Consider the following 22,670-nt stretch of genomic DNA (forward strand, 5'->3'; position numbering starts at 1 on the left):
CCAAAGACCTACCTTTTTTCTTGCTATGTTTCAATTTGGCATTAGAAAGTTCATGTAGGTATGCAATGAAGTGTACTCAAGCCAAGTGAGTGTTACATAGTAAACTGTACAATTTTAACGGAATCACTGGATAAATCATCTGCAAATTAAATGTTGTTTTATGTCATTGATTCTACTACTTTCCTAGTTTGAAGCAAATTGCAAGATGAACAGATTGATACTAGACTAGTACTACAAATCACATTTTGTCATTCACAAGTTGAGGAAACGGTTTCTTTATTTTATGAATACATGCAAATTTCACAGTCTTCAATGTTTGATGACTGTTGAACATGTCAAAATTTTCAAACAAAGTGTGGATTCTAACTTGCATACATGTATGTACCTCTTTACATTACACAATTTTGTCATAAGCTTGATGAACTTTATATCTGACTTGACCTTTTTTTTTTCAGCTTACGCATGGGGATAACTTCAAGATGACAAGTCAAGCAATAACCAAAGCTGTAACAGACAAGTACAAGTCTTTCAAAATAGTCCGTCGTTGTAACAATATGAAGTTAAGGACTTTATGGACACTTGAACGTTTTTTTAACGTTAAGTATTATATCCGTCATGTTGATTGGCTTTAAAAATACGGTGGATTAAATTTTATTCCTACTGAATTTTTAGCCCTTGCATTCCTTTTTTTCTGGGCAGCAGAGTGGTGTAAAGTTGTAAGGTGATGGCTTTCTGGTTGTTGGAGTAACTGTTAGTCAGAGTGCAGAAGGTAGGTTGATTTTTGTATGGCAGAGCAGCAGCGAGCCTGCCTGGCAAAGCAGCAGCCAGCCTGCCCGGCAGAGCAGCAGCTAACCTGCCCAGCAAAGCGGCAGCTAACCTGCCCGGCAGGGCGACATTAATCTTTCCGGGAGGGATCCAGCAAACCTAATTTGGTTAGGAATGCCACGCTCTCCCGGAAAGATGGTCCTGGAGAGCTCCTGGACCACTGCGGGACCTTTTCTGGAGAGCTCCCGAAAATCTTGTCAGGAAGGCTAAAATTTTTATAAGGGTATGCATCAGTGTTATCTTGGATGCCAGTTCCTGGAGATACAGAGTTTGAAGAAACTGCGATACAAGCTAATATGTCAGCCAGGGAAGATGCAGGAATCACCGAGACTACAGCTGTGAATAGTGGGATGTCAGTCACAGAAGATGTAGAGATTACAGAGACTACAGCTGTGAATTCTGGGATGTCAGTCACAAAAGATGTGGAGATGACAGAGACTACAGCTATGAATTCTGGGATGTCAGTCACAAAAGATGTGGAGATGACAGAGACTACAGAAAGTACAGCAGTGCAGCCTGAGATGTCAATTACAGAAGACAGGGACACAAGAGAAACAACAACAATGCAGCATGGGATATCAGTCACAGAAGATGTGGATATTACAGAGACGAAAGAAGTGCACCATGGGATGTCAGTAACAGAAGATAAAGAGACTACAAAGACTACAGCAGTGCACCATGGGATGCCAGTAATGGAAGATGGGGTGACTACAGACACTAAAGCAGTGCACCATTGGGTGTCAATTACAGAAGATAAGGAGATTACAGACCCTAAAGCAGTGGATCATGAAATGTCAGTCATGGAAGATAAGGAGACTAAAACAGTGCACCATGGGATAGTCAGAGGGGGAAAATCAAAAACCTCAGGAATCATCAAACATACTGATACACTTGAAAATAAAGAAACTGTCAGTAATATACAAATACAAACAAAAGACAGATCTCAAAGGAAAAGAAAGCCAATCCATGAAAGTGGCAAAACAATAAATCCTAAGATGGCAAGGGGAGAAGAAATTAGAAGTAGACAAAGCAAACAATCCAAACATGAACAGACTGAAATAAATGAAAATGGTGATATAAAAACCACACAGACCAAACAACAGACACTAAGGACAGAAAAAATCAGCACCAGTGCAAGCAAACAACCACCCTTAGACTTAACAACAGCAAAAGACAACACATGTAAGATAATAAGATTTTTCATCAGTGTTAAAATTACATTTTGATGAGATTTTTGCTGTGCTGCAAAATGTATTTGCAAAAAGGCTTCCAGTGTATTCTGCAGCCATCCCGGCATGAGAATCTAACATATGCAGGGATAGCACAATTATACTGCAAGCCACAGTGCCATCATAAGTACAGAACACTTGCTCTCTTGCCATGTGGGTCAGTTATCACTTCATATTGTCATAGAAAAATAGAAAAATAATGATGCCCAGCACATTGTGTTTTGATGTCTGAATTATGGTTGAACAACATAAACAAACTTCTTATTTTGTAATCATGCAGGTTTCGTGTACAATATTGTCATTGACTTCTTATTGGGTAGTTACACCAGATAACACTACAGGTTCTGATTGGGTAATTATACAGTGTTTTCAATCGGGTTCAAACTCACAACAGGCTGTGTCCAGTCACCTAGCAGAGAAGCAGCAGACAGTACAGCTCGGTCAAATCCCTACTCTCAAAAAGAATGGTTCAATAACCGGGATAAGTTGTTGTGTTTTATTTCTGACTGCAACCCCTTCACATGTTGTACAGTTTGTGAAGCACTTATCAGTACTCTCATACATTCACTTTCACACATCGCGCCCAAACTTTACCGAAGCAAAACATTGCTTAAACTGGGTGAGAGTTAAAGTGTTGTTTTCATGTTTACAGGTCAAATTCTACCGTACTCGTCCAAGTATAAGCCCCTGCTCGTGTATAACCCCCCTTCTGATTTCAGAGGATTTTTGAAAATGCATTACATCAGTGTATAAGCCCCTACCCTAGTGTAACTCAAATACAGAAAAGTCAGGAGAGTGTATTTGGTCATTAAACTTGGTAAAATTACTTTTAGATGAAAAAGAAACTATTAAAAGGCGTTAAAACAATGGGAATCTGGAGTTCCCTTGACAGCATCGTAAGGAAAATGACACGTTTTTCCAGTACTGTCGTGATTCTTTTACCCTGCTCACCCCTGTCCTCTAAATAGAATAGTCTCACTCACCTCCGCCATTGTTTATTTTTATTCACAACCTAGATGTTTTCATCCTCAAAACTTGCAGTTTCTTTTGTTTGAAGCAATTATCCTTTCATTTGTGAAAACTTTTCTGGTGACTATTACAATTTTCACTGCTATGTTGTTGTTTTCACAAGATTTGGACAGTTTAATACTTGGATGTTGAGTTGCCTTTCCGTGTAGGCAATGCATGCCAGTTCACATTACTGATGATCAGCAGCATGCATGACGTCTTTGTTTCAAGTTTGGGTTTTTCTGACAATGAAATTTCACCAAAATGTCACTTCTGTATTCAGAGATTGTATAATTAATTTCTTTGGATATGTAAGTCGATTTTGAAAGTGATAGAAAGATTGATTGGTGTTGAAAAAATCGTGCATAAAATTAGCATAAATTAAGCATCCATGCCAGATGACATGGGGTTGCTCGAGTATTAGCCCCTCCCCTAGTTTTACCGCCGTTTTGTGATGAAGATAGCTACAACAAAGCTTAGTTACAGTACGTTTTTTTAAAAGAGACAAAACAATATTTCTGAAAGATTTTGTATATTTAGATCACAGTGTTCTCATTTTTATGATGGCTAATGATGACAAAGGTTACTGTATATTTTTCTAAAAGAGAGAAAATCACGTTTCTGAAAGTTTTCTTTTACTTATTTAGACAGCAGTGTTATCCCATATTATTTCTTTCCCTCACAATCATGCCAACTCTAGCAGGCTTCAGCTCAAGCTCAAGCTCTTCCATGAAATAATAATTGTTCAACTGTATTTCTTTGCTATACATCTACCATGTTCGTAAAGAATTTAGCCCAGACCCGGTAAATAATAAATGAGTTGCTACTTGCTCTGTTCTTTCCTGCTATGATTGCAGCCAAAGCAGGACAACGTTGAAGCTAAAGGCATGAGAGATACTGTTTTCACAAATATAAGTGTCTAGCTTATATCGGAATGGTAGATTATACTACCACAGGCCCTCATGCAAATACTCTGAGTACATCTTGCACTATCTCACCATGGAGTACTCTCATAGTATTGCAACTCTCAAGTTTGACAGAACTGAGTCAAATGTGTTATGGAGTGAAGATTCAAAAGCCTGGCTGCATGTATGATTGTAGTGGAGAGGTAATTTAATAAAATATTTCCATCTGGTTTCCGTACACTAGATTCAAATGCTTTCACAATTCATGTTGGACTAGATGAAGAATCCTACCAGCAACAAATGAGAGATCTTGACGGTAAAGTCCAAACAAGGAGAGTCAAAAAGAAAAAGGAACAATTGAAAGCAGCATGGAAGAAGATCCAAGCAGAGCTTGACAACAATGAAAGTAAGGCTACAGCAAATAACGCTTCTCTCCAAAGAGTAGATCAAAACTGCAAGGACAGCTTTGGTGAAGGAACAGTTATCATGAGTACCAAAAGGAAATGCTTGGCAATCTCACTTGACCTACCTACTCTGTATAATCTGTACAGATTGAAACAAACATGTCTATCTGGTAGTTTTCCTGACTCATTTGAACCACTATTGATAACTGATAAGATGAGAGAGGAGGCTGACAAAGTTGGATTACAACTCAAGTTGAAAGCAACATATGACCAAGCAAGATTTGATGAACTGGAACTGTTCTTCATAAATAGTAAGCTTAAAATTTCTTTATTAAACTAATTGGTTAACCTATCTGACTTAATGGCACAGTTGATGTTTTAGGAGTTTATGACAATGGCATACTGAAAACATTCAGATTTTGTCCCATATTTTTATAAAATGTGACAAAAGTGAGATATAGGTCAATGTGTGAGCTGCTACAACTTCTGCATTTTTTTCTTCTTGTGCGTTTTTTGTGTTTTGTTTTTTAGAGTGACTATCACCACAGCAATTTTTTTTAGTTTTTTAGTTTTTTGTTTGAGCCGTTACACTGTACTTTGCATTTCTTCAACAGTTCTTTTTGGTTATAAGGCAACTTCAGATTCATGAATTATTTGCACTTAAGATGTAATACCAGGTATATCTAGTCATCGTCAATCTGCCTCACTTGGCACTTTGTATCTTACACATACCATATCTATGCTTCCGTCAGACACACTGAAAAATCACCTTCTGCATACTATTCAATGCATTTCTATACTCTCACCTTTAGTATGTCAAAAAGATCACATTATAATCTTGTGTACACTTCCCACCAAGAGTCAGAGTTTCATTTCAATTTAAAGAACAATTACAAAACTATCAACATTGGTAATTTTACAAAAGCATGTTAGCTTTCAAAAGGCAGGTTGTCACCATAATTTCTATAACTTGTCATTCAGGAGATGGTGGTGGACTGGAACCAGTCAAACTCTATGATGATTTCAATGAAGGAAAGGATGCTGAAGAGATACTGGTACACATTAATGTTAGTTATTTATTGAAAAGCAAACAGGTTATCAAGTATTATTGATTATGTAATAAAGCAGACCTGATAATAGGACATGTAAATTCATTGATTGTCAGAACTGCTGTACAAAACCCTAACTGTCAACAAGATGTTAATGAAGGGAATGTGTAGAATTGAGGGGGGAGGTAAAGACGAAACGTCTTGTCAACTGTAGCCTATCACAACAGCCAAAATTGTTACAACTCCCTCTGTTGGCAAGAACAAGTTTGGAGGCCCCACTTACAGAAAAACAAGTATATATACACTATATATGTTATGTAGGTCATTTCCCCCACACTCATCATGACCTGAGTTCAATTAGTCTAGAACATTCCCAAGGTCACTGCCCTTAATGACCTCACAACCTTGAATTCAATTAGTCATGTTTGGAATGTTCTGGAAAGTTGATTAGTTGTGCAAGGGGGATAATTTTAGAACAGTAATTAGCATGTCAATAAAAGTTCTAGATTGTTCTTATATGCCTTTATAAAAGGGATGCGCTCAGCTTCCAGTCAGACTTTGGGATCGTGTCTCTTGTGTGTTACTAAACTCCAGCAGTAGTCATTCTCAAGACTTTTCAAGACCTTCACTGTCAACGCTGGATTTATACTGTGGACTTTGTGCAGCTTCAAGCCTGCAAGCCAAAGGACTGTTCATTCATCCGACTGACTGTTACAACTCTGAGACTGGAGCTTTGCCGTCCCAGCTGAGATAAGTAGTCTGTACACTTTTAAAGCTTGTACTCTATCCCTGACTTAGCAATTAGTTTTATTTTCGTAATAAATTTTGTTTAAACGTTAACTGCTGAGTTCACCCTTTTGTTCGTTTTCTCTGCACGTAACATATTGGGGGCTCGTCCGGGATACAAACATTTTGAGCCGTTTGACAACATTTTGCCAGCCTTTTTAAAACTACTGTACACTGTGAACTCAGCGAAATCCAATCATGGCGGAATTTAAACCAGACGAATTTATGGATGACCTTGATCAGGACACATTTAATTCCCTCAGAAAAGACGACCTCATAACACCGGCCAATTTCCTTAAGGTAGAAGTTAAAAGATCTATGCGCAAGCGAGAAATACAGTTCAAGATTGCAAAACATTTAGTTAAATCAGGCCATTTTGAGGAGTCTGCCTTAGAAGATTATGAGCCCAAGTCTACCTCTGAACTCAGAAAATTAGAATTAGAATGCAGACAAATTTGGAGATCAAGAAACTAGAATTACAAATGAGAGAGAAAGAATTACAAATGGAAAAAGAGAGACAGGCAGATTTGGAGCTTAAGAAATTGGATTTAGAAAAGGAAAGATTGCAAATGGAAGAAAGACAGAAAGAAAAGGAAAGGCAGGAAAGATTAGAAATGGAAGAAAGACAGAGAGAAAAAGAATTGCGATTAGAAGAACAGCGATTACAGGTAGAAATAAACGTTTAGAGCTTGGACAGTCAGGAAAATTCTTCCCTTCAGACAAGTTGACATCACTAAGCATTTCAGGTTAGTTCCCCCTTTCCAAGAAAAGGATGTTGACAAATATTTCCTCCATTTTGAGAAAATTGCTCAGAGCCTGAATTGGCCTAAGGAGTCCTGGTCTATGCTTTTGCAGAGTGCTTTGGTTGGTAAAGCCAGAGAAATTTACATTCAGTTGTCAGTAGAGCAGGCTTCAGATTATGATTCTGTGAAGGAATTAATTCTCAAGGGCTATGAGTTGGTGCCTGAAGCTTACCGTCAGAAATTTAGGGATTGTGAGAAGGCGAAAGATCAAACTTATGTTGAATTTGCTCGAACAAAAGAACAACTGTTTGATCGTTGGTGTTCTTCTGAAAAGGTCAGTCAGAATTATGACAAATTACGACAACTTGTTTTGATTGAGGAATTTAAAAGGTGCATCCGGAGTGACATCAAGACGTTTATCAATGAACAAAAGGCAGATACATTAGAGGTTGCTGCACGTTTGGCCGATGATTATTCATTGACCCACAAATCTTCATTTCTCAGCAAACCATCCCAGTCCTTTCCTTACAGAAACTATGCAGGTAAATTTAACTCCTCCTTTTCATCCAAGAATTTTTCAAAGGAGAGTAGGAAATCAAATGACAACAGTTCACAAAATTCAAGTAACACTTCCACATCATCAGATCCCAAGTCTCAATCTCCTTCTGACAAACATTTCGGTACACTTTCTTGTAATTATTGCAAGAAAGACGGCCATTTAATGTCACAGTGTTTCAAATTGAAAAGAAAACGTGAAGGTCAAAGTAGTCAAAGTGGATCTAAGCCCACCGGCTTTATTTCTTCATCAACTCAATTAGAGTCTAATAATGTGTGCAACACATTTTCTGAGGTTAAACCCCTCTCATCCCCAATTAATGAGGTCAAGGTCAATTCTTCTCAAGATAGCATTATGGGTATTTTCGAACCATTTATTCATGATGGTTTTATATCACTTTCTAGTGATTTCTCTTCCGCTACCCCTGTCAAAATTTTAAGAGATACCGGGGCTTCCCAGTCTGTTTTGTTATCAGATATCCTGCCGTTTTCTGAAAAGTCATTTTCAGGTTCTAAAGTTCTTATTAAGGGGGTAGATTGCAATGATTTCATTCCTGTTCCTCTCCATAATGTCTATTTGTCTTCGGACTTTGTCTCTGGACCTGTGACTTTAGGTATTAGGCCTTTTTTGCCTTTTGAAGGGATTCACCTTCTTCTTGGAAACGACCTTGCTGGGGACAAGGTCATTACTAATCCACTTGTGACTGATAATCCTAGTTTAGATCAGGATCCGGAGCCAATTGAACAAAAGATACCCGATTTATTTCCTTCATGTGCCATTACTCGAGCCATGTCAAAGAAAACTTCCGAGAATCAAAATACTCTCAAAATAATGTCACAGATGTTGACTTAAATGACACCTTTCTCAGTCAGGTGTTTGACACGGATCATTCCGTTATCCCTCGTGGATTTGAAACTTCCAGTAAAACTTCTGCTGACCAAAGTCAGACATTTTCTAGATCAAATCTCATTGCAGAACAACACAAAGACCCAGATATTTTGTCTTTGTTTGACAGGGTAGATGATGAAGGTAAAACTTCAGATAGCTCTGTTTCCTATTATACAAAATCTGGTATTCTCATGCATAAATGGAGACCTCCAGATGTTTTGGTTGATGACGATTGGGCTATAAAACATCAAATTGTGGTTCCAAAGCCCTATCGTGCTGAAATATTGCGCCTGGCCCATGAAACGCCCTGGGCTGGTCATTTTGGAGTAAGGAAAACTTATCACAAAATTCTCAGTCACTTTTATTGGCCTAATCTCAGGCAGGATGTAGCACATTTCTGTAAAACTTGTCACACATGTCAAATGGTAGGAAAGCCAAATCAGACCATTCCAAAGGCCCCTTTACAGCCAATTCCTGCATTTCAAGAACCATTTAGTAGGATACTAATAGACTGTGTTGGGCCCCTACCAAAAACAAGATCAGGAAATGAGTACATGTTGACAATTATGTGTACATCAACTCGGTTCCCAGAAGCCATACCACTGAGAAACATAAAGACAAAGACTATAGTGAGAGCTTTAGTCAAATTTTTCACTTTATTTGGCCTCCCTAAATGCGTCCAGTCCGATCAAGGCTCCAACTTTATGTCTGGTATTTTTCAACAAGTAATGGATCAGCTAGGCATTAAACAGTATAGGTCCTCCGCCTATCATCCAGAAAGTCAGGGTGCTCTTGAGCGATTTCATCAAACTTTGAAAAACATGATTAGGACCTAATGTTTTGACACAGAGAAACAGTGGGATGAAGGAATTCATTTTCTGCTCTTTGCTGTTAGAGAGTCAATTCAAGAGTCTCTTGGTTTTAGCCCATTTGAGCTTGTATTCGGACATACAGTCCGTGGCCCACTTAAGCTCATTAAAGAGAAATTCCTATCAGACGATGATGATTGTCTGAATATTTTGCAATATGTGTCAGATTTTCGTACAAAACTCTCTAAAGCATGTGAATTAGCCAGAGAAAATCTTGAGTCATCTCAGCAGTCAATGAAAATCAAATATGATAAAAGCACCTCAAAACGGAAGTTTGAACCAGGTCAAAAGGTTCTTGTTCTACTTCCAATTCCTGGCAAACCACTCCATGCTCGTTACTTTGGGCCATATCTAATTGATAAGAAATTGAGTGATTTAAATTACATCATAATAACACCCGACCGGCGAAAACAAAAACAGCTATGTCACATAAATATGCTTAAGCCATATTTTGATAGGGATAATCCTACTATAACTCAGCCTGTCAGTGCAGTCAGTTCAAACCATTATGGAGATAGTGATACTGAAACTGACTTGAGTGAAAATACTCTAAACTCAAAGCTGGGCTCGGTCAAGCTTCAGAACTCAGAAATCCTGGAGAAGCTGGAGTCTACAAAGTTGGCACACCTCCAGCCAGAACAACAACAACCGGTGAAAGAACTGCTCAATGAATATAAACACCTGTTTAAAGATGTTCCAACGAGGACGAACGTCATCTATCGCGACGTTGATGTTGGGGACAGTAAGCCTGTAAAACAACATCCATACAGACTGAATCCAACAAAAGCGAAATATCTCCAGGAAGAAGTCAAATACCTGCTGGACAATGACTTTATTGAACCCAGTAAAAGTAACTGGAGTTCGCCGTGCATACTTGTTCCCAAATCAGACCACAGTTATCGTATGTGCACGGACTTTAGGAAGGTCAACACTTTAACAAAGACAGACACTTTCCCAATCCCAAGGATTGATGACTGCATCGACCGAGTGGGAAAAGCCAAGTATGTGACGAAATTTGACCTACTGAAGGGATTTTGGCAAATCCCTCTGACGGATCGTGCTCGTGAAATATCCGCCTTTGTTACACCAGACGGATTATTCCAGTACAAGGTGATTCCATTCGGAATGAAGAACTCTCCGGCAACGTTCCAACGGATGATCAACGACGTCATATCCGGGCTAGACGGATGTGCAGCCTACGTTAACGATGCTGTTCTGTATAGCGACACCAGGGAAACATTTTAAGACTCATGCGGAAGTTCTTTGGGAGGCTGAGCAAAGCAATGTTGACTGTCAACCTTGCCAAATCTGAGTTTGGTAGGGCAAGGGTAACTTACCTCGGACATACTGTAGGACAGGGTGAGGTAAAACCTGTTGATGCCAAAATCAGTGCCATTTCAAGTTTTCCCATACCAAACTGCAAACGACAACTGATGCGCTTTCTTGGTATGGCTGGTTACTACAGAAAATTCTGTCCAAATTTCTCCACAATTACTGAGCCTTTGACTAACTTACTTAAAAAGAAAGTAAAGTTTGTTTGGTCAGAGCAATGCCAACAGGCATTTGATACACTTAAAGCCATACTGCAAAGTGCCCCAGTGTTGTCTGCACCAGATTTCACTTTGCCATTCAAATTAGCTGTAGATGCTAGCGATACAGCTGCTGGTGATGTTTTATTGCAAGAGGATAGTCATGGGATAGATCATCCTGTTTGCTATTTTTCACGCAAATTTAACAAATCCCAGAGAAACTACTCTACAATTGAAAAAGAGTGTTTATCTTTGATATTAGCTTTACAGCATTTTGAAGTTTATGTTACTTCTTCAAATCAGCCAATAGTGGTTTATATTGATCACAACCCTCTTGTTTTTCTGCAGAAATTTAAAGGCAAAAATCAGAGATTGCTAAGATGGAGTTTAATGTTACAGGAGTTTAATCTTGACATTAGACATATCAAAGGCAGAGACAATTTAATTGCAGACTGCCTCTCTCGTATTTAGAGTTTATTGTTGTTCACTTTCAAGAAATTTTACTTTAGAGTAAAAAAAAAAAAATTTGAGTACTTAAATCTTTTTCAAGATTACATTTGTAAAAGAAAGATTTTTCTTCGAAAACTTTTTTTTTTGAAGAGGGGGTGTTATGTAGGTCATTTCCCCCACACTCATCATGACCTGAGTTCAATTAGATAGTCTAGAACATTCCCAAGGTCACTGCCCTTAATGACCTCACAACCTTGAATACAATTAGTCATGTTTGGAATGTTCTGGAAAGTTGATTAGTTGTGTAAGGGAGATAATTTTAGAACAGTAATTAGCATGTCAATAAAAGTTCTAGATTGTTCTTATATGCCTTTATAAAAGGAATGCGCTCAGCTTCCAGTCAGACTTTTGGGATCGTGTCTCTTGTGTGTTACTAAACTCCAGCAGTAGTCATTCTCAAGACTTTTCAAGACCTTCACTGTCAACGCTGGATTTATACTGTGGACTTTGTGCAGCTTCAAGCCTGCAAGCCAAAGGACTGTTCATTCATCCGACTGACTGTTACAACTCTGAGACTGGAGCTTTGCCGTCCCAGCTGAGATAAGTAATCTGTACACTTTTAAAGCTTGTACTCTATCCCTGACTTAGCAATTAGTTTTATTTTCGTAATAAATTTTGTTTAAACGTTAACTGCTGAGTTCACCCTTTTGTTCGTTTTCTCTGCATGTAACAATATATATATATATATATATATATATATATATATATATATATATATATATATATATATATATATATATAATATATATATATATATTTATCATACATGCTGTGCCTGTATTGCCATTCTTCTATTGTTCAGACGGTACTAATATGAGCCCATATTTTAACTAGTGAAAATACGAATTATATTTTCACTGTAACTGAACTACTTTAATACAGCGACGCGTACGCGTGACCTTCGCTGTATGCATGACCTCCGTTGGTATATGTACATATAAAACAGCTGAGCGAATAAGACTAATGACAATCCGAAACGTCATTATGATTATGGTCAAAATTCTGTTGTTTGCAGTCACTTCATGGCATCGCACTTAGGCACAAGTACAGTTGTATCAAAAACATGCAAACAAACGTATTGAAAATTTGTATAATTTGCCGACACCTGTCAATTCACGGCTGGTTCCATGGCGGTGCACGGTGCAGTGTTTTCGTGTCGTCTACGCTGCTGAAGATTACAACATGGATGTATGATTACACGTAATGATATCGGTTGACAGAGAATCACTTTACGACAAGTTTCCTGTTGATGAGCTTAAAGTATCTGGGCGGTGAATTACATCGTTTACAGTCGCAAATGAGCCATGAAAATCCAACCGAACTGAAAATAATCGCGACAGACAAGGTTGAAGGTGCACATGATATTTCCGATTTAAGTACCTACCTGTCTGTGCACAGGTAATGATCGTGTCTGGTGGCACCGATGCGGTGCGGGTTTCAGATACAATGTACCATCTAGGAAAGTCAAACTTTCGCTTAGGTTGTTAAAGGAAGTTTAGTTCTATTTAGGCAAGCCAGGAACGAAAATATACGAGCAGACGACGGAAATACCTTTGAAAATGTTTTATTCGTACAGCAACAAAATCACGAAGGAGTTACTACACTACAGCTTACAGTGTACTCACTTCATGTTTTCACTAATCCGCTTACTGAGATGGTAAATTCGGCATATTTGACGTCTGGGAACATGTATAATTCTTCGAGATAAACTGACTGGTACGGGTATTATATCCACTGTATGTGCATTCATAGATGTCGCAGAGCTGCTTGCTCTCTGTGCTCTCAGCTGTTCATACTCGATAGAGTTTGAGCGTGGCGCGAGTATTTTGACCCGATTTTGGCGGCCTCATAACTTTCATGCAGGGATGAGGTTATGTATCAAAACACGAAAACACACCCATTTTACAAACTCCTGCCTATGTTTTACATCCACCGTCATTTAAACTGAAAATAAATCTTCTTCAAATTGTATAAACCTGTGTCGACAATGTAATATTTAAATTGTTCGCTTTAAAAGTGATCCATAAACCCTCCTTTGAAGTGGAATGGCCCAATAGGGGAATAATATCAAGAAGTGATACGGTTGTCATCACTCCTTAGCAACCAACTTTTTATAAGTACAGCCTGGAGGAAGCAAGGTCGATTTCAAGTTGATTTCGTCTCTGATTTCGGAGCGTCTGTAGGAAAACAGTCATAATGCATGTATGATAAAGAGGTTATTACACGAAGTTAGGGCGATACCGCGTCGTATTCTCGTGATGTGTCCGTATTTTGACTCGTTGCTGCGCAACTCGTCAAAATACGGACACATCACTCGAATACGACGTGGTATCGCCCAAACTTCGTGTAATAACCCCTAAATATATATATATATATATATATATATATATATATATATATATATATAATTGATAACAAGTCAAAAACAGGAGTTATGCTACATATGTTCTCTGTAGCAATCATCAAACGAATATAAAATACAAAATATACCTCTGATGAGCGCTATACTGAGAACACATGTAGCGTGAAACTCTGAGTAGCGACTTAGTCCTTTTTTCCTCTTGTTATCATTTTTTTACCGTAAATCACTCTGCCATTCTGTTATTGAGCACTGTTTTACACTGTAAAGATTTCCGAACTTTATAGGATATATATAAATATATATATATATATATATATTATATATATATATATATATATATATATATATATATATATATATATTATGTGTGTGTGTGTGTGTGTGTGTGTGTGTGTGTACACTAGCGCAGTTAACATTAACACTAGAAAAAAGAGCACATATAAATGCATGAAGTTAGCTATGCATACCCAATTTTTTCCACTGTGAGATCAAATTGTAGATAAATTGATCAGCCTTAATGGTATTTTTTAGTTCATTGCCTACCTTTCTAATACTCCTTTATAATAGTGACTATTAGTCTTGCATAATCATATTAAGTCATCAAAATAACCTGCAAAAACATCCAGAGTGATATCTGTATAATTTGCATCCATCAAGCCGCATCCAATGCCCAACAACCCTGTGGTCAGCTACCTTTTGCTGTCTTTCCGTTATTGTGCTTGTGTCCTTGCACATGTCATACAGAATGGCATATGATGCCATCAAAACCAATGAGACTTCAATCAAACATATCCTAGCTGTTGTACTTTGACAGGAACAATTTCAGGATGAAGACACAGTCACTGATCAGACATCTGACACAATGTCACAGAAAGAGTTGATAGTAGTTCTCAGACTGAACAAGGACAATGTAAGTAACTGACATTTAGGTTTGTGTATATCTGTCAGAGAACACTAGATATTCAAGTCCAAAATCACATAAAATGTACATTCTGATCAGTTTTTACAATATTCTTCTAAGGAGTATATCGTCATTGGCATCTGAATCCTCACATATATATCCTACAATGCAATTGTGATCTTTTACAATGATCCTTCTCATCACGGACATCCACTGTTTGATCCAATGACATATTATAAGTTAGTCACTGGATTTCTATACAATCAAATTAAATACTGATGCCATGAAATGTTAAACATTTATTTGGATATTTGTACATTTTTGTTGCTGTCAGCCTTAGATGATATCCAATCTAAATTTGAGATGGAAACTCTAGAATCTCAACTGAAGGAGGCAAAGGAAGAGAAGGCTACTTTGGAAGAGAGATGTAAGGAACTGACACAGAAGTTAGAGAGCACTGAGCAGTCATTGGTCAGTCAACGTATTGGGAACAGTGTGGAGAGAGAGAAATTACAGTCTGAACTCAAAGAGAACCAGAAGCTGGTCAAGGAACTTCAGAATAAAGTGGATGAACTAGAACATAAAACAGGAGAGAAAGGTACGTTGTCTTTGACTCTATGTATTAAATTAATTTGGATATCTTTGAATGCATAATTAGCTGACAATGGTTGACTCTAATTGAGTCAATGAGTGCCTTCTGTACGGAAAGTGGTCCACAATTGGTGAAATTTGGCATAAAAAACTTTTCAAATGACAAACAGCCACCTATCATTGTGGGAATAAATAGTTTCCAATGATTTTACTTTCACTTTTCATCAATTAAAGATATATGGGATTCTTTGAAATCCAAACCTGTTGGCATTGTTGAATATTTCAATCTTTAATAATTAAAATGCTGTATACTCCATTTTTTCTGATACTATTAAATATTTGCTGCGAAGCAATGATTATTCACCTTGATTTCAATTCGCTACTTTTGCTAATAAACTAAATTAAATCCACGTGAACACACTCAATAGCAATATATTCACATTTGTTTTGTTGACAAACCAGTGAATTTAAATCCTAGTAAAATGCCTCATACCGTACATCAAAATAGTGACAATAAATCCTGGTGTCAGTCAACATATTGGGAACAGTAAGGAGAGAGAGAAATTACAGTCTGAACTCAACGAGAACCAGAAGCTGGTCAAGGAACTTCAGGATAAAGTGGGAGAATTAGAACATAAACTGGAACTATCCAACCTGAAGAAATCAGGAGACAAAGGTACAGTGTCTTTGACTGTATGTCATAGATTAATTATGATGTCTTGGAATGCATCATTTGCTGAAGTAATTGAATGACTCAATGTGAGTCAATGTGTGGCTTCTGTTTGGTTGGCGTTAGTAAACACTTGGTGAAATTTGGCATGACAAAACTTTTGAAATAACACACAGCCACCTATCATTGTTGGATTACGTTTCCATTGATTTTACTTTCATTTGTCATCAACTAATCAAATAACATCCTAAATAGTTTTGGAAATCTGAAAGTGTTGACATTGTTGAATATAATTTCAATCTACAATAATTTTGATGATGTACACTGAAATTTGTTTTTTTTTACATTAAATACTTGCTGTGAACCAGTAATTATTCAGTTTGATATTAACTTCACTATTTTTGCCAATAGATGTTATCAACTACATCCCAGTGAACACACTCAATAGCATACATTCTATTGTTTTAATGACAAAGCAGTGGATTTCTATCCCTGTGAAAATGTCTCATACATCAAAATAGTGACAATAAATCCTTGTGAAATCAATGGTTTTACAGTAATCTTGCTTTATTTGGTTATTTATATATCCCTTTGAACATTGACCACCTTGTAACTTATCCTGTTTAGATTTACAGCCTATCAGAGGGTAAAAGTGATATTAAAATCAATTTTATCATATCAGGCAATTTGTTCTCTGATTTATAAGAATATGTAATTCCTTAAATATTTTGTCATTAAGTCACCTCATTAAGTCACCAGTGTAACAAACAATTATCAAATACACAAGCCAGGTTTGTAGTCTCTGAACAGAAAATACTGGGATTTATTCTTTGGTCGTTCTATGTCACAACTATGTCATCACTTTTGGAACATTTTGCCTTGATCTCTGATGTGCTCGTCAATGTAAACAAACAACATGGCAGCACGTATGTCTCCCATGATCAAAATTTGTCCTATGTCAATATTTGTAAAAGTCTGTCATATTTTTAGAGTCTGACAAATACATCCACTTCAAAACTTTTCAACCCTTCTGTTTTAGTTTTGGAGTCAATATGGGGGGGGGGGCGTATCTATATTACCCCCCCCCCCCATCCCCATCCCATGAAAGTACCACAGATGACCTCACCGCCACTAGAACTTTCGACATACAGAGTAGTGCCAGAAGGGGAGTGCTCATCCACACTTCACGCAGAGCCTCAAAGAGTCATGTACTGAAATCAATATTTTCTTAGACTGCGACAATAATAATCTGAACTATGGAAGCGTACAAGTATAACACTTGTATACTCCTAAGGAATTATATGAACAATTTTCGGAAACAACAAACTTGAAGCTGGTCGCATTACTGTGCATTCCCTAAGCACTGCAACCATGGTACAGTTGGTCGGGTGTGATGTTACACAGTGTTCACGCCAAAATTCAGTCAATTTCATTCTCTATTTTTGAAATCTGGTATGACTTTGCAGATGGTGCATCTTATGTGAGGCCATCTGGCATTTGTTCCGTACACAGATGTAAAAACCTATGACTAGAAATGATTGACAACTCAGCCACAGCGTAATTAAATTACTCAAAAAGTAGTTCAGAAGTTTAAATGAAGAATTGTTAAGGAAAACTCCTTTTCCTTTACAAAAAACAATGAATTCTTGGCTTGTGCATGTGATAAGTATTATATTCCCTTATATTTTTCTCCATTCAGCTCGGAAAATACTTGTGATGTAATAACCGTGTCACCACTCATCTTCGACTCATGGTTACATGGTCATTACATCACTCATATTTTCTTTCGCTGAAAGCAGAAAAAATTAGGGAATTATATCTAATTCAACAGTATGTGGACGGATACAAATACAGATATCTATAGTGATGCTTAGCACCCTGTAACCAGTGGATATCTAGAATTCCACCCTGTAACCAGTGGATATCTAGAATTGCACCCTGCAACAAGTGGATATCTAGAATTGCACCCTGCAACCAGTTCCAGATATCTAGAATTGCACCCTGCAACCAGTTCCAGATATCTAGATTGCACCCTGCAACCAGTTCCAGATATCTAGAATTGCACCCTGCAACCAGTTCCAGATATCTAGATTGCACCCTGCAACCAGTTCCAGATATCTAGAATTGCACACTGTAACCATGCAGTTCAAGATATCTAGAATTGCACTCCGGAACAGTTCTAGATATCTAGCATTGCACCCTGAAGCCAGTGGATATCTAGAATTGCACTCCAGAACCAGTTCTAGATATCTAGTATATTGCACCCTGGAAACAGTTCCAGATATCTAGAATTGCACCCTGCAACCAGTGGATATCTAGAATTGCACCCTGAAACCAGTGGATATTTAGAATTGCACCCTGCAAACAGTTCCAGATATTTAGAATTGCACCCTGCAACCAGTTCCAGATATCTAGATTGCACCCTGCAACCAGTTCCAGATATCTAGATTGTACCCTGCAACCAGTTCCAGATATCTAGAATTTCACACTGTAATCATGCAGTTCCAGATATCTAGAATTGCACTCCGGAACAGTTCTAGATATCTAGCATTGCACCCTGCAACCAGTGGATATCTAGAATTGCACCCTGAAACCAGTGGATATCTAGAATTGCACCCTGCAACCAGTGGATATCTAGAATTGCACCCTGAAACCAGTGGATATTTAGAATTGCACCCTGCAAACAGTTCCAGATATTTAGAATTGCACCTGCAACCAGTTCCAGATATCTAGATTGCACTCTGGAACTGGTTGCACGGATGATCATATAAAGGAACATTAATAGTGGAGCAGCTCGGTCAATTAAGCACAGAATGTCTCCCATTAAATATGTAGTCTTCCCAGTAACTAAAGGCTGATGGTAGCCAGCTTCACTTGGACACCCTGACCATTTCGACAGGAGTTATTCGACCTCTAGTTTTGCCGCAGCCACATTGATTCCCCTTTTTAGTCACTTCCAACAAGGGAAATTCTCATTTCACTCCTTTTCTTCATGTTAACGCACGTTTTAAGGCGAAGCTAATTCTAGGTACTAGTACGTTCAAGAACGTGTTAACTCTCACTCCGAGGCACGGCAGCGTGGCTTTCATTAGTGTCTACCAGCACGCATTATCGCCTAGCGCCTTCTTTACCTCATAACTATACATGTACTTAACTTTGAATCATTTCAACCCACTCTGATTTGATTTGTAATTAGCCATGGATTGACTGCTTACACAAACAGCTTGGCGGTCAGAATGATCAGGATCGAAGTGGCAATAATTCTGGCTGGACGTTGATCAGTAATTTGACGATGTCGTTACCTACTGAGGTCCTTAGGTGCGCGCGTGCTACTTTTGATTTGAGCCTAAAATTAGTTTCCTGAAACTTACATTCAAAACGCTGGCTGGTCAATAGGGACGCACAAAAACTATAAAATTAAGAATGTTCACTAGTAATTTGGAAATGCGAAAAAAAGTTTAGTGTAAGTTAGGGTCGTGTTGTAGAAAAAAGAAAACAGTTAGGCATATTACGCAAACTTTCGAAAACAATTGTTCCTGTTTTTGTGGGTCAGTGAACCACTAAAAACCGTGGTTTCAGTAAGTTGCGACGGAACGATGTTCCGATGTTTTACAGGACGAACAGGATAAAAAGTTGTGAGTGACAGTAAGCCGGTACGACTGACGTTTCGAACGAGGGACCGTGTTTTCATGAGTGAAGTGAATTATCCCCCGAAACTCTCCTTGAATGAATAGAATAGCTGCCAAGAATACATATTCTATAGGAAATGTCGCTAATTTATACATCAATTTATCAATTTGACAATCATATGTACAACGACAGTCCCTAAACACATAACTACATGAACAACGCAAAGCGTTTCTTCGCAAACGCCGATCACGCCTGTTCTGAATGTGAAATACAATACAGCATGGAGGTGTATCTGGTACTTGTGTGTAAATGTAGTTCTCACCTCTTGACACCTCATGTTTCGCGATGGAATCTGCAATTGCATGATATGAATTTTCTTGCCACTGTGAGCAAACCAGCACTATCATGATTATATCGCTGGGAACTATGATATACTTACAAAATACCGCAACCTCAAAGACATACGTAGAGATGCAATAAGCAATTATCATAAAACACATGATGGACTTTCGTCAATTTATAATGGCGCTTCAGTGAAAACTGGGAAATTCCTGAAAAGTCCACTGGCTGGAAACGCCATGATACTGGCCACGGTCCCTCCTGGCACGTATTTTAACATTTATTTCCGGGTAAAATTTCTAGATGTTTCGGCATCAAGTCGTTAAGGCCTCTCAAATTCCGACCGCAAGCCGTTTCGTGTCGGCCTCTCTGTTTTCTACCGTAAGTCGTTTCGGCACCGCGACATCTATTTATCACAGGCTACCTCGATGAACTGCCTACAAAGCCTAAGATTAAAGTTGTTACAAAGTAAAGCTCTAAAACGTATAGTGTCAACATTGGCATGTTCTATCTTACAGGGAACATGGTAAAACACAGTAATATCTTCACATCATTTTCAATTCTGTGACACAAGTTTATCGATAGCACTAGCCGCTGATAAATCAAAAGCTTGAAGGCGGATCCGTTGGAGAAAAAACAAAATGCACGTAAAAGTAAAGGTAAGAAGGCAAAGGTCAATCAAGCTTACGAATACGACTAGTCAGTCAATGACTGATAATTTGACCTCCCCCCCCCCCCAAAAAAAAACAAAAAAAAAACAAGAAAAACAAAACAAAACAAAAAATCGAAACAGGGATGCTGAAACGTCTTAGGTCACGGTGCCGATGTGACTTGCCGCTGGAAATTGAGATCGTAATGACATGGGCCGAAACGACTGGCTGGAGGCCACCGGTAGGCCACCGGTAGACCGTACCCAGCGCTACGCAAACTCTTTTATTCCACAAGCTATCAGTCTTTTAAACGCAAATTTTTATCGTGGTAATTAACAGCCATGTTCATTTTGTCTCTGTTTTGCCTTTCATGGCTGACTTTTGATTTTTTTGTATCGTTCGTCAAGCAGGCATTCAAATTGCCCTTTTAGGGATTTAATGAAGTTTTATCTTATCATATCTTATCTTACTTTATGGTCTAAATTTATCCGTATCTATTCCTGTATTTGAATGTATTTCAATGACTTGATTTTATGGGACGGCTAACCAACCAGATCAACACAAACCAAACCCATGGTAAAATAGTAAAGTAAACAAAATTGTGTCACAGATCATGAGTTTGGTTCTATTACCCTCTCACCGTCCCCTCTAAAGATGCCCAAATTAACGCAATTCAACTATAGACAGTAGAGGGAGCCCACTCTACTGTTTATGATAACAAATCGCGGTTTAGTAGTTGTTAGAACATCTATCATGTGATAAAGATTTCAGGAGCCATCGAAGTCGTAGCCATTTCATAGCTAGTTTCGTTTGTCGGACCACGCGGATGTTCACTTTCCTGTCTCAAGGCTGAAATTTATGCATGTGCGTCACTGGACAAACGTATTCACTTTATTGCCAAATTGGGCGTTAAAAACCCAGCGTACTCAGTTTGTACTGACCCAATATTACTGTTGAACGCTACATGATTGTATCACAAATTACGATTGAAATTTAAAATCGCCACTGATATAAAATAAAGAGGTCAATCACGAAATTTTACAAGAGACATCTTTAATATGTGCATGGCGGTAAAAAGAGACTGCTTCAAAGGATGGTCACCCATTAGAGTATTATTTTGAGGTCCCGACATCGACAAATTCGTCATCAGGTATTTCTATGCCGTAAATCACAAATTAAAACATATTGAATATGGAAATCATGTAAAAAATCAACAAGGTCGCAGTTACAAGCTACCTGTGAAAGGTCGCGATCGACTATCTATGGACGAAGCGTGTCTCCCTTGAACAGAAATATTACTTTTGTGAAAGGCATGTAAAAAACATATGTAAATCTGTGACCACGCTTATAACTGAATGCGTCATTCTAAAATCGTGAGGTTCGAGTCTTGCACAAGTAAAGAAATACGTGAACTTCAGTCAAACAGTTGAATATCGCGTTCTCTGATATGTTGAATCGAGCATTCATCGTTCTTCGGTGGCGACTACTATAATAACGATGATAGACAACCCAGCAGCACGCTGTTTGTCCGGGTGATTCAGTTTATGAACAGGAAAAAGCAGTTGGTGATTCGAAAAAAGCTTTCGTGGTTGTTTAAGTTTTTTCAAGTTCATGGAAATAATTCTATTATTTTCTATTTTTGTTTCTTTAAATTTATTGCATAAGTGTATTATTACCTTATTCAATCTCAATCATTTTCAAGCTATACTGAAACGATTTTGTGCTGTGAAATATCGCATACTTTTCAATCGAGATTGACTTTGACCCTGGACTTCGACTCATTTCATAAGCAGTCCGCCAATGACAAATTATGTCTGCTCTACATGTCTGCTTGTGCTAGAGGGACCGTGGTCTGCTCCACAAGAGCGCCGGTACAGATTGAAAAACAAATGCTAGGTCAACATTGTGTTTACATTGTAAATCACAGCATCATTCTAATGTAATATAGCAAAACTTTACGTGCGTTACCCGTATCACGTTCCCTCTTTACCCGCATAGAATTTACATAACAATAAGCTTTTCCAAACCAGGCAGAGCAGACACCGGTGCGATATTTTGTCGCTTTAAAAGTTCGAACTATTGGCATATTATTTCTAATTTCTACTGAGAGGCATGTTGCTCGCTCAACTGTCGAAACAAAAGACGTCGCAACCATTCTCACAAAAAAGGCAGAACAATTTTGGTGACGTACAGGAACGTAATGTTCATTGCATGCTTTAAAGCGTT

General features: G+C 38.1%; 2 protein-coding genes across 2 annotated transcripts in view; one reads left to right on the forward strand and one right to left on the reverse strand.

Moving 5' to 3' along the window:
* LOC139123475 (uncharacterized) overlaps positions 1-22,670 on the reverse strand; it is a 1,125,851-nt gene that overhangs the window by 432,456 nt on the left and 670,725 nt on the right. The window lies entirely within an intron of this gene.
* LOC139123483 (filensin-like) overlaps positions 15,716-22,670 on the forward strand; it is a 333,102-nt gene continuing 326,147 nt past the window's right edge. The window contains exon 1 of the mRNA XM_070689645.1: positions 15,716-15,831. The gene's annotated coding sequence lies outside the window, so the exon portion shown is untranslated. The remainder of the gene's footprint in view (positions 15,832-22,670) is intronic.

Source organism: Ptychodera flava (assembly GCF_041260155.1).
Source record: "Ptychodera flava strain L36383 chromosome 23 unlocalized genomic scaffold, AS_Pfla_20210202 Scaffold_23__1_contigs__length_28996876_pilon, whole genome shotgun sequence".
Classification (NCBI taxonomy): domain Eukaryota; kingdom Metazoa; phylum Hemichordata; class Enteropneusta; family Ptychoderidae; genus Ptychodera; species Ptychodera flava.